Source organism: Mustela nivalis (genome assembly GCF_964662115.1).
Source record: "Mustela nivalis genome assembly, chromosome: 19".
Classification (NCBI taxonomy): domain Eukaryota; kingdom Metazoa; phylum Chordata; class Mammalia; order Carnivora; family Mustelidae; genus Mustela; species Mustela nivalis.
In genome coordinates, this window is record NC_139038.1 from 37102292 (window position 1) to 37115402 (window position 13111).

Below are 13111 nucleotides of genomic sequence, written 5' to 3' on the forward strand. Positions count from 1 at the left end.
TATTGAATAACTGAAGGACCTCCTGTTTATTTTTTTCTTTTTTTAAAGATTTCATTTATTTATTTGACAAACAGAGATCACAAGTAGGCAGAGAGGCAGAGGAGGAAGCAGGCTCCCCAGTGAGCAGAGAGCCGGATGCGGGGCTCGACCCGAGGACTCTGGGATCATGACCTGAGCCGGAGCCGGAGGCGGAGGCAGAGGCTTTAACCCACTGAGCCACCCAGGCGCCCCAAAGGACCTCCTGTTTAGACGTCCGACTTCATTTCATCGCAGTGTCGCTCCTCGACCTACTCGGAAGTGACACGGATTTAGCCACCAGGCGTTTTTGAATTATTATAAATAACACTAAAGCAAATGTGAAGTGAGTCGAGTGTTCATCGAGTGATGAATGATAAACATGTCTGTGCCCACAGTGCAGTGTCATTCAGCCAAAGGACAAATCTTGCCTGATTCCACTGACATGAAATGTCCGCAATCGGTAACTCCATCTAGGCACGAAGTGTATTAGTGATTGCCTGGGGCTGGGGCTCGTTGAAGGGACTCACAGACTGTTAATGGGTGTGGACTTCCATTCTGGTGTGATGAAAATGTTTTGGAATTAAATAATGGTGACGGCCACACAGCCTTCAGAATACACGGAAAATCACTGAATTGGAGGCACTTGTCTGGCTAAGTAGAGGGACCTGTGACTGCATTTCGGGGTCCTGAGAGCTGCACGGTTGGGGGTAGAGATTACTTCAATAAGTAAACTTTAAAAACCAAACAAAACAAAATCTTGGAGGGGTACCTGGGCGGCCCAGTAAGTTGGGGACTGCCTTGGGCCCAGGTCATGATCCCGGAGTCCCAGGATCAGTCTGCACTGGGGGGGCTCCCAGCTCAGTGGGGGGCGGCTTCTCCTTCTGAACTTCCCCCATCTCCTGCTTTCTCTCTCTCTTTCAAATAAATAAATAAAAAAAAATCCTTTTTAAAAAGGCTTTATTTATTTGACAGAGAGAGACACAGCGAGAGAGGGAACACAAGCCTGGGAAGTGGGAGAGGAAGAAGCAGGCTCCCCAGTGAGCAGGGAGCCCCGCAAGGGGCTTGATCCCAGGACCCTGAGACCATAACCCAAGCCAAAGGCAGACACCTACCAACTGAGCCACCCAGGCGTCCCTAAATAAATAAAATATTTTTTAAAAGGGGCACCTGGGTGGCTCAGTCATTTAAGTTTTTTTGGCTCAAGTCATGATCCCAGTGTCCTGGGATCAAGCCCCCTGTGGAGCTCCCAGCTCACTGGGGAGCCTGCTTCTCCCTCTCCCTCTGCCTGCCACTCCTCCTGCTTATGCTCTCTCTCTGTGTCAAATACATAAAATCTTTAAAAGAAAAAAACCCCCATGGTGCCTGGGTGGCTCAGTGGGTTAAAGCCATTGCCTTCGGTTCAGGTCATGATCCCAGGGTCCTGGATCAAGCTCACATGGGGCTCTCTGCTCAGCGGGGAGCCTGCTTCCTCCCTTCTCTTCTCTGCCTGCCTCTCTGCCTACTTGTGATCTGTCTGTCAAATAAATAAATAAAATCTTTTTTAAATAAATAAATAAAAGAAAAAACACCCACTGAATTTTACACTCTAAAATGGTGAATTTAAAACATGTGATTTAAATCTCTATTTTTTATTTAAATTCAATTATTAACATATATTATTAGTTTCAGAGGTAGTGTTTAGTAACTCATCAGCTGCATATAACACCCAGGGCTCATTCCATCACCCAGTTACCCCATCCCCCCACACCCCGCCCCTCCCATCCAACAAACCTCAGGTTGTTTCCCAGACTTTCCTAGTCTTTCACAGTTTGTCTCCCTTTCTGATTTCATCTTTTTCCCTCTCTCCCCCTATAATCCTGTTTTGTTTCTTAAATTCCACATGAGTGAAATCACTGGTATTTGTCTTTGACTGACTAATCTCACTTAGCATAATACCCTCTAGATCCATCCAGGGCATTAGAAATGGCAAGATTTTTTTTGATGGCTGAGTAATATTCCATTGTATACATACACCACACCTTATTTATCCATTCATCTATCAATGGACATCTGGGCTCTTTCCATAGTTTGGCTACTGTGAACATTGCTGCTATAAACATTGGGGTGCAGGTGCCCCTTTGGATCCCTACATTTGCATCTTTGGGGTAAATACCTAAGACTGCAATTGCTTGGTCATAGGGTAGCTCTATTTTCAACTTTTCAAAGTTAAATCTCAGTTTAAACAGAAGAAATGAACAATCAAAATGGCAGCTTCATTAAAACTGCTCCCTCAAAATGGTTTTTTACTGGGTAGGTGGATGGGAGAATGGATGAAGGAAATAAAAGATCAGAGGCACAAATTTGTGTTTTAAGTGCTGAGCATGAGAGCTACACAGCCAATAATGTCATAAGAATGTTGCTTTTTGCTTGTTGGGGCACCTGGGTGGCTCAGTCAGATGGGCGTCTGCCTTCAGCTCAGGTTGTGATCCCGGGGTCGTGGGATCATGTCCCCTCCCTGCTAGAGCAGGGAGGCTGCTTCTCTCCCTCTCTCTCCCTGCTTGTGCTCATGTTCTCTGTTGAATGGGGAAATAAAATCTTTTTAAAAATAAATAATTAAAAAAAAAGAAAGACAGTTGCTTGGTGACACTGAGCATAGGTATCCTGGTGAACACGAATGGATGGAATTGTTGAACCAATATAGTGGACATGTAAACTAATATAACATTTGTGTTAATTATATTTCAATTTTAAAAAAAGAACACAGGATGTAGAGTAAGTAAGATGGACTTGGGATGCCAACCACAATACTTAGTTGTATGACCTTGGGCAACAACTAATCTTTATGAGCCTTCATTTCTTTAAAAGAAACTGGAATTTTTACTTTAAGAGAGGATGTCATGAGGATTCAGTATAAATCGTTTAGCACATGTCTGGCACAAAACAGGGCTCAATAAGCTTTAACATCTAATATGCCGTACGTAAATACATCTCTTTTTTAATCTTGTGAGTATCCTGTGAGGTTGTTATTATTAGCCCATTTTATGTGTGAGCAGATGGAATCTAAGAGAATTTGAATTAAGCTGATCATGGTAAGAGAGCTAATGATAGGCAGAGTCAGAAAATAAACCTAGGGGGAAAACCTAGGTTTATCTAGCTGAAAAAATGTTTTGCACATCCACAATTTCATTTATATATTATTTTTTAAGAATTTTTTTTTTTTAAGATTTAATTTCCAGGGCGCCTGGTTAGCTCGGTAGGTTGGCCTCTGACTTAGGCTCAGGTCATGATCTCAGGGTCCTGGGATGGAGCCCCGCACTGGGCTCTCTGTTCAACAGGGAGCCTGCTTCCCCTCCCCCCTCTCTGCCTGCCTCTCTGCCTACTTGTGATCTCTCTCTCTCTCTGTCAAATAAATAAATAAAGTCTTCAAAAAAAATTATTTTTCAGGGGCACCTGGGTGGCTCAGTCCTTAAGCATCTGCCTTTGGCTCAGGTCATGATCCCAGGGTTCTAGGATCAAGCCACAGGTTGGGCTCCCTGCCTGGCAGGAAGCCTGCTTCTCCTTTTCCTACTCCCCCTGCTTTTGTTCCCTCTCTCGCTCTATCTCTCTCAGTCAAATAAATAAAATCTTTAAAAAAAAAAAAAAAGATTTTATTTTTCAGTTATCTGTATACCCAACATGGGGCTTGAACCCACAACCTGGAGATGAAGAGTTGCCTGCTCTACAGACTGAGCCACCCAGGCACCCATCAATTGTTTTACATAATTAAATTTTTAAAAAGATTTTATTTATTTATTCGACAGAGAGAGAGATCACAAGTAGGCAGAGAGGCAGGCAGAGAGAATGGGGGAAGCAGGCTCCCCACTGAGCAGACAGCCCGATGTGGGTGGGACTCGATCCCAGGACCCTGAGATCATGACCTGGGCTGAAGGCAGAGACTCAACCCACTGAGCCACCCAGGCACCCATATAATTACATTTTAAATACTGGACAGCGAAATTAAATATCTTTTGTTCTTTAATTTTAGATGGGCATTTTCTGCATATTTTCATTATCCATTTCACACTGAAATCACTAATTGTTTAAACAATACTTACAAAGGTCACTGATTTATTTTGCGTGGTTCCTGACCTTATTGGACTCAGTGGCCACTGGCTGCACTATGTTCAGTTTTCAGTCAGATGTTACATGTGTTGAAAAAGTCATCCTCAGGGTGCCTGGGTGGCATGATCTCAGGGTCCTGGGATCGAGCCCCACATCTGGCTCTCTGCCCAGCAGAGAGCCTGCTTCCTCCTCTCTGCCTGCCTCTCTGCCTACTTGACTATTTGACTGTCTAGTCAAATAAATAAATAAATAAAATCTTTTAAAAAAGAAAGAAAAGAAAAGAAAAGTCATCCTCTTTCCATAGACAAAGAAGAAATGTGAACTCCAGCTGGCGGGCTGACGGAATCAAATTACCAATGTGCCTTAAGTTCAGGCACTCCTATCCACATGAGACGGTTCTCATTCCTAATGTATTTAGTTTCAATCTGGGGATAAATATAGCTTGAATCTTTTTTGTTGTTGTTTTTTTAATAGCTTGAAATTTAAGCCAAGCTATTGTTGATGTGCAAGCAAGCAGATGAGGCCACACGCCATTCAATTTCCTGGTTGATATTTTTCAAATCATGCAGGACGGATGAAAATTTGGGGTCATGTGATTTAATGCATATATGATTTAAACTGCTAATGTTTGTAATCATATTCTCTTGCTGTGATTGATTAGTGGAGGCTAAGGAGACCGGACACGTAAACGCCTTGTAAACACAGGTTAGATCCTGGATCAGAGAAGAACATTAGTGGAAAACCTGGCAAAATTTCAGTGAAGTTTAGTTATAGAGTGGTGTCTGGGTGGCTCAGTGAGTTAAAGCCTCTGCCTTCCGCTCTGGTCATGATCCCAGAGTCTTAGGATCGAGCCCCACATCGGGATCTCTGCTCTGCAGGGAATCTGCTTTCTCCTCTCTCTCTGCTTCTCTGTGTACTTGTGATCTCTGTCTGTCAAATAAATAAATAAAATCTTAAAAAAAAAAAAAAGAGTGGCACAGTAATTAAGCATCTGCCTTGAGCTTGGGCCATGATCTTGGGGTCCTGGGATCAAGCCCCCCACCCCCGTTGGGCTCCCCACTCCGCAGGGAGTCTGCTTCTCTGTCTCCCTCTGCCCCTCCCCCACTCACATGCACACTAGCCCGCGCTCTCTCTCTCTCTCTCAATAAGTAAACCTTTAAAAACGTTTAGTTAGGGCGCCTGGGTGGCTCAGTGGGTTAAGCCGCTGCCTTCAGCTCGGGTCGTGATCTCAGGGTCCTGGGATCGAGTCCCGCATTGGGCTCTCTGCTCAGCAGGGAGCCTGCTTCCCTCTCTCTCTCTCTCTCTCTCTGCCTGCCTCTCCATCTACTTGTGATTTCTCTCTGTCAAATAAATAAATAAAATCTTTAAAAAAAATAAAAAATAAAAACGTTTAGTTAAAGGGACTGTATCACTGTTCATTCCTGTGGTTAATTACACTGCTCTGTTAGACTGTAACATTAGGAAAAACGGGGTGAAGGATGGAAGTCACATGCACCCCACCCTACCCCAGCCAGCTGCGGGCCGCTCCCAAGCTACTCCCAGGCCTGCTCTGACCTACTGCAGGAGCCCGTGTTCTCTGCAGCAGTGGGGCCCACGGCAGAAAACACACAGAGGGCTGCAGTGCAGACCCTGTGCAGGGGCTCACAGTGACGCCAGGGTGACCACACGATAGAGACGGGAGAGGGCTATGGGGCTCAGAGTCCCAGGCAGATAGGGGCAGGAAGCAGAGAAAAGACAGGGACCCCTGAGAGAGCCTGTCCCTCCAGCTCAGCAGGAAGAACGGGCTCCAAGGCAGATGCCAGGGCTGCTGCACCCTCCTCGGTGACCAGGGTGGGGACTTGGCTGCTTGTAATCCAACTTTCCGCAGGTCCTGGGAACCACAGCTCCACCCCAAGGCTGGTTGCCCGAAGCAGTTGGCCCACCTGGTGGAAAGACTCACAAGGTGGGGGGGGGGGCTGCCGAGGGGACTCCAGGCTCTGACCACAGGGTCCCTCAGGCTCCCCTAGCACAGCTCTGGCCAAGCCTGCGCCCCCCAGCAGGGCTTGGGAGCCAAGGGGTCCCTTGGGTCACCCAAGAGCGTCTGGCTTGTCGCTGTGAATGCCCCATCCTGGGGGTCCCGGGGTCTCAGTCCAGGGGGACGTGATGCCCCTCCCTACAGGCCCCTGGGGCTTTTGGTCATCCCAGGTGCACCTGGTCAACAGGGAAAATGACCAGGGCCCTGGTCATCCCCCCAGCTAGGCGCTGGGCATGGCCAGGCCTGACTTAGCGTGGGGGACCTCTTGGGTCACACCATGGTGACAGCCACCTTGGGGACTCCTCCTGCCTCCATCATCCCAACATGTCAGAGCTCAGCCCTGTGACACCCCACACTGTCTTCCTTCTTACATACTCCGATCTACTACACCCTGGATGTTTCCCAAAGGCCAAGGCCAGGTGTCAGCCTTTTAGCCTTCATGAAGGGCACACCTGGACAAGAGATCAGGGTGCTGGCAGTCCTTGGAGCCTGTGCTGCTGCCCCAGGCCCATTCTGGAGTGTGGGGTGGATGTGCTGTGGAGGGTCCTATGACCTGCTGGGCCTCTGACTGCAGGCCTGGGGGTACTCAGATGTCCCTCAGGACTCTTTGCTGGGGGACCTACTGCCTCACAGCCCTCAGGCCCAAGTACACCAGGAGCTCTCTACCCACCCCACATCCTGTTCTGAGGCCCTGGGAGAGGGGTAAGGGGGCAGTGCTGGCAGAAGGCAGAAGCCTGAGAGGAGGGAGGTCTGCCTGTCCTGCCTAGGGATGGTGACCACTTCTCTTGGGGTCAGCTCCCTGTCCCCTGGCCTATCTGGGGAACCTGGCCTCTGGGAAATTCCAGTGGCACCCAGCTTGTTCCCCTCCCTTTGACAGCCACCTACTGCCTCCCACAGAGTGTAGCCTGAGGCTTGGCTCATGGGCCCCTCTCCTCTGCTCCCTGGGTCATCTGGGGACACCTGCCAGTGGTGGTGTGTCCCTGCTCACTAGGCAGTTTCATCTAGCTGCTTGTAACCCTGACATCCTCCCAACTCACCCCTCCCAGCAGGAATGGGGGGAGGCAGCCTCAAGGGGATGGTCTTGATGAGGAAGCAGAAGGCCAGCTGAGCACAAAGTTGGAGTTGATACCCTGCAAGCCCTCCCCCCCACCTCCCATGTTGGATACTTGTGACATTCCTCAGGTGCTGCCCTAAGCCGCCCTAAAGCTAAGAGAAAAAGAAACCAACGGTTATCTTGTAGACTTTATAGTCCAACCAAGACCGGAGTCTCCCTCAATTTCCAAATGTCTTAGTGATTTACAAGAAAAAAGCTTTCTTATCAGTAACCTGACTTCCAGAAGGAAACTCCCAACTGTTTCAATGTTCATATTGCCATGCTAGAGGGAAAAAAAACACTTTTTTTTTTTTTAAGATTTTATTTATTTATTTGACAGACAGAGATAGGCAGAGGCAGGCACAGAGAGAGGAGGAAGCAGGCGCCCTGCTGAGCAGAGAGCCTGATGCGGGACTCAACCTAGGACCCTGGGATCATGACCTGAGCCCAAGGCAGAGGCTTAACCCACTGAGCCACCCAGGCGCCCCCAAAAAACCACTTTTAACTTTGACAATGGCCAGGCCTCCAGTATCTTGTGGGTCCTCTTTAACAGAAAAGTTCTTTTTTTTTTTTTTAAGATTTTATTTATCTATTTGTCAGAGAGCGATAGAGTGCACAAGCAGGCAGAGGTGGAGAGAGAAGCAGGCTCCCTGACGAGCAAGGAGCCCGACGATCCCCAAACCCTGGGATCATGATCTGAGCTGAAGGCAGCGGCCCAACCAACCGAGCCACTCAGGCATCCCAGGAAAGTTCTTTTTGAGAACCTCCCTTTTTCTTACGTCCCCCAACTCCCAAGTACATAACAGTCACCCCTCGCAACCCCGCAGCTCTTTCTGACCATGAGTCCTGTCCCTTACTTTAATAAAACGAGCTTTTTACACCAAAGTCGTTTCAAGAACTCTTTCTTGGCTGTAGGCTCCGGGCCTCACCCCACCAGCCTCACCTACCTCCATGGGCGAGCAGGTGAGGCGGGTGGCGTGGGGGGCTGGGCGCAGAAAGGACCACCTCAGGCCCTCCCCCCACTGACACTCCCTGCCCAACTCAGCCCCCTACCAGCCAATTCCAAGGCACACAGTCCAAGGCCAGGACGTCCCAGCTGTCCACAGTCCTCACTCTGGTGTCCCCTCACCCCTTCTCTCTTCCACCTGGACCTCCCTTGGCTGAACACCTCCTCCAGACTCCACCTCCCTCCCCGCACAGACCCTGCTCATTCCCCCCTGAGGACAGCCCCCCCCCCCCCCGCCCCACCGTGGGACCCCCCCTCCCCATCTGCCAGGCCGCCTGGGGTCACCTTGAGAAGGGCGCAGAGCTCCCTCCCCACAAGTTCCCTCAGACTCTGGCGGGGCCAGACCCAGAAAGGGACTTGCGAGTGGCATTTTCCGCTCCTCCCTCCTGGAGCTCCTTAGAAAAGCAGGGGTTTTGCTGAACCCATGTCACTGTTTTCTGGGGTCCGGGCAGTCCCGGTTTCATTTCGTGTCCTTTCTCGTGCTCTGAAACGAAAGCAGCTGGAATGTTCCCAGTGTGTCAGACAACCAAGAACTCCATGTGTGAGTGAGGGAGAGTGTGACAGCTGGCTCCTGGGCAGGCTCACCTGCACGGCTGCGAGCGGAGCCCAGGTGAAGGCCCAGGCAGCGGGGCAGGTGCTGGAGATGGTGTAATACTGGTCATCTCAAAAGTTCTCTGAGCTCTTTGTGCAAACCCGGCTTCAGGTCCGGCCCGTGTGTCTAATCCCTGTCTCAGTCTACAGCCCCGGCCCAGTATTCAGTATAATCCTTGGAGCCAAAGTTTTTTTTTTTTTTTTTTTTTAATTTCTTTTCAGCGTAACAGTAGTCATTGTTTTTGCACCACACCCAGTGCTCCATGCAATCCGTGCCCTCTCCAATACCCACCACCTGGTAGAGCCAAAGTTTTTAACTAAAGACCCTTTCCTTGGCAGTTTTCGACCTAGAGCCTTCAGTCCTGGGAGACTTCCTGGAGGAGGTGACCTTGGGCCTGGGAGGGCAATGACTGACATGCCCTTTAGCAATGACCATCAGGAAATTTTAAGGAAGAAAAAGTGTCCTTACTTTCTGGACCTGGAGGTTCCTTAGCGCACCTGGGGGCCACGGAGTGAGGTAGCTGGGAAGGAGGCAGAGAGAGGAAGGACGGGGGAGAGAGAGAGTATGAGAGTGAGAGAGAGACAGCACAAGAGAGGGTGCTCATAGATAGGCCTGGGGTTCTGGTTTTATTGGGATGGGGAGTAAGGGCCAAGGATTCTGCAGACTCCCTCTATTGCTGAATTTATCACATAAGGGCAAAAATTTAAAGTCAGGTGAGGGGTGAACAGGTGGCCCAAATGGTGGGCTACTGAAGCCAAACTCTGAAACAGAAGCCCAAACAGGGGGCCCAGTGGGGGCATTTTCTAAGGTGGCCTGCAACATGTGTATTTGAGATGGCCCTTGAGGTCGCGCCTCTTTAAAAGCAATCAAAGTCAGGCACTTGCATCACAACAGAGAAAAAAGGCCATCAGGGCTGGTGCTCTGATCCACACTTGATAGCCCCCAGCTCGGCAGGGGGGTGGCTGGTTTGCTGCAAGCAGGGTCGGGCACGCTGCCACACAGAAAGTGCATTTCCACATAGGTTTATGGTAGCAAATCCTATAAAAATTATAGGGGCAGTAGTCCAGAATGGAGTCTGTAGCCATTGTCCCAAACTTGGGAGGGCCTGGAGCTATGAAAACAGGTCGGTCAGGTCGTCCTGGGTGGGAGGGTCGTCCTCAGGGGATCTGTTCAGGGATTTGGATAACACTATGAGATATTTTAAAGATTTTATTTATTTATTTAACAGACAGAGATCACAAGTAGGCAGAGAGAGAGAGAGAGAGAGAGAGGAGGACACAGGCTTCCTGCTGAGCAGATAGCCCAACTTGGGCATGGGGCTTGATCCCAGGACCCTGGGATCATGACCTGAGCGGAAGGCAGAGGTTTTACCCTCCTGAGCCACCCAGGTGTCCCCTACTGCTCTTCTAAGTCGGCCTTGCTGGAACCTTTCATAAGAAACCTCAGATTGAACTTGGAAAAGCCTTTCCAGGCTAAGAAGCCAAGCCAAGAACTTTCTGTCCGACTTCACCTGGAATGCCTACAGATCTGGGTGAGTTCCTTTCTTCTTGAGGTTCCTGGGCCTGTCAGGAGGCCGCCTTCCTTATTCAAATGATATGGCTACTGGGAATTCCCTTAGCAAGGTTATCAGGCTGATTTTCCCAAGGGGCTTTATTGGCTCCATAAAATCAACCTTAAGTTCCTAAAGCTATCTGTTCATATCTGAGTCTACGCACATCTTTCTCAAATATGACATTCCAGTCAAAGCCTTGGTGATATGACCAGTGTTTCCAGTAGTGTCCTGTAACAGGGGGAACAGATTCTTACTGGACTTACACAAATGAATAGGTTGTTATGAAAATATAAGAATACTTGGAGTTTCCAAATTCTGGAGGGATCAGGTAGGGAGAAAAAGTAATTGTTTCATCTTTGTTTACAAAGGTAGATTTTATAAATTGCTGTAGGTCATAGCTGGTTTTTTTTTTTTAACCTTTTTTTAAAAAAGATTTTATTTATTTATTTGACAGAGAGAGAGAGATCACAAGTAGGCAGAGAGGCAGGCAGAGAGAGAGAGAGAGAGAGAGGAGGAAACAGGGTCCCTGCTGCGCAGAGAGCCCAATGCGGGACTCAATCCCAGGACCCTGAGATCATGACCCGAACCGAAGGCAGCGGCCCAACCCACTGAGCCACCCAGGCGCCCTAAAGTCTATTTTTAAAGATTAAAAAAATTGGGGGGGGGTATGCCTGGGTGGTTCAGTTGATTAAGCATCTGCCTTTGGCTCCGGTCATGATTTTGGGGTCCTGGGATTGAACCCCATATCGAGCTCCCTGATCAGCAGGAAGCCTGCTTCTCCGTCTCTCTCTGCCTGCCTCTCTGCCTAATTGTGCTCTCTGTCGCACTGTCAAGTAAATAAATAAAAAGAAAAAAAAAAGACAAAATTACTTTCTTTTCCCTTATTATTTCCAGTAGTTTAAATGGCATACAGTAATTAAGTTCTTAATCCTTAGAAAACTTAATTTCTACTGCAAACTAAGAAGTATGCAATTGTGAACTGCTGCAAAGTATCTTTTATTTATTTATTTATTTATATTTTAGATTATTTTATTTATATAACATAGAGAGAGATCACAAGTAGGCAGAGAGGCAGGCAGAGAGAGAGCGTAAGCAGGCTCCCAGCATCCTGAGATCATGACCTGAGCCGAAGGCAGAGGCTTAACCCACTGAACTCCCCAGGCGCCCCATACACAGTATCTTTTAGACTGTCAAACTTACCAATACATCTGTTAATCCCTAGAAACTTAACATTTCCTCATAATGCATTTTTTCCCAATTAAAATGTAGCAGTGTCACCCTATAATTAAGGGGAATGCCCTTTAAAGCATAATTCTCTGGACTCAGGGTCAAACGGGGCCTCTTGAGAGTTGGAAATAGAGCATCACTTGGGCCACTCACTGGGGTCACAGGTATGAACAGCCCATCGGACCACACCAAATTCACACAGGAGATGGGCCTTATCGTTTGCTGTTCCCTGTGAGCCCTGGCAGTGATCACAGCGTGGGCACGGAACCAAGCAATAAATATCCAAGTGGAGAGAGCGTATGAGTATTTGTGGCTCTGGGGGCCTTTGCCTTCCCGTTTCCCTTGGCCCTCTCACTAGAGACCTTGATAACCCTGTCAGTTTCCCCTTGGTAGCAGGGACGCCGGAAAAATCTGGATGAGGTCCCTGTGGGCACTCTCTGTAGGTGGCTGGTTTCTTTTCCAGGGTGTTCCAAGTGACCAACTTGGAGTGAGGGTAGGCCTCCGCTGGCGTGCTACATGCAGGGCCTTGGGAAAAGCCCCGGGCCTCTGGCGTGGTGTACGAGTCTTAGCATGTTGGTATGCAGGTCACTGAGCAATAGCCCAGAAGCTTCTATGGGGTTTGCATTGCTCAAGGAGCAGGTACACCTCCTCAGTCTTCTTAGGAAGGGCTGGCACCAGCTTCTAAGGACATTTATACTTGTCCGTTCATATTTTTGCAATGTCACACCAGGAATAGGACCCATATTAGGGGCTGAACAGCAGCGCCGAGTGAGGTGGTGGCCCAGAGACCATAGCTTTTGTCATGTTTTCCTTTGGTGCGGCTACTGGTTTCCAGGTGCAAGGCTGCACAACTCTTCTGGTTAAGGACACGTAGTCCGGGCTTGGCCCACAGACTCTCCTGTCCTGCTCACCAAGGGGAATCTCTTCCTTGCTTCTTGGGCCCTAGCTTCCCCTTGGGCTGGGCCACCAGCCTTGTGATCCCGCCCACCCTCCTGAGCTCTCCTCGGCCTTGAGATGTGGAGCACCGTCACGCACATTGTCAATTAAGGCCTTTATAATTAGTGGTCTCATCATCTCGGCAGACCACAGGGCCTTGATCACGATCACTGGATAATTATGGCAGCTGTGACCTTTTGGGGTTGGATCCTGCAGGCAACACATGACAGAGGCAATTTGCAAACACACAAAACAGCACGAGCAACTGCCTACAAGTGGTGAGAGTTTTCCAGATGGTGCTCCCCACCTGAGCTAGCGAGGAGGCCAGGCAGCTGCAGGTGAAGACATTCTCCTCAGCTGAGTGCAAAGGCCATCATGCAATTCTGCCAGCTTCCGCCCGGTGTTCCGGTTGCTCCGTGTGTAGGTCGGAGTTTATCAATGCCCAGTGTTGTGGCTGGACCAGCCCTTCAGGTTCTTACTGTGATTGCAAGATAGTCTCTGGCAATCACCACCAGGAACCTGGTGGTGGGAGGGGGGTTTGGGGGAGGCTTATTACCTCAGGACCAGGAAATCCTTTAACACCCCTGGGGCCA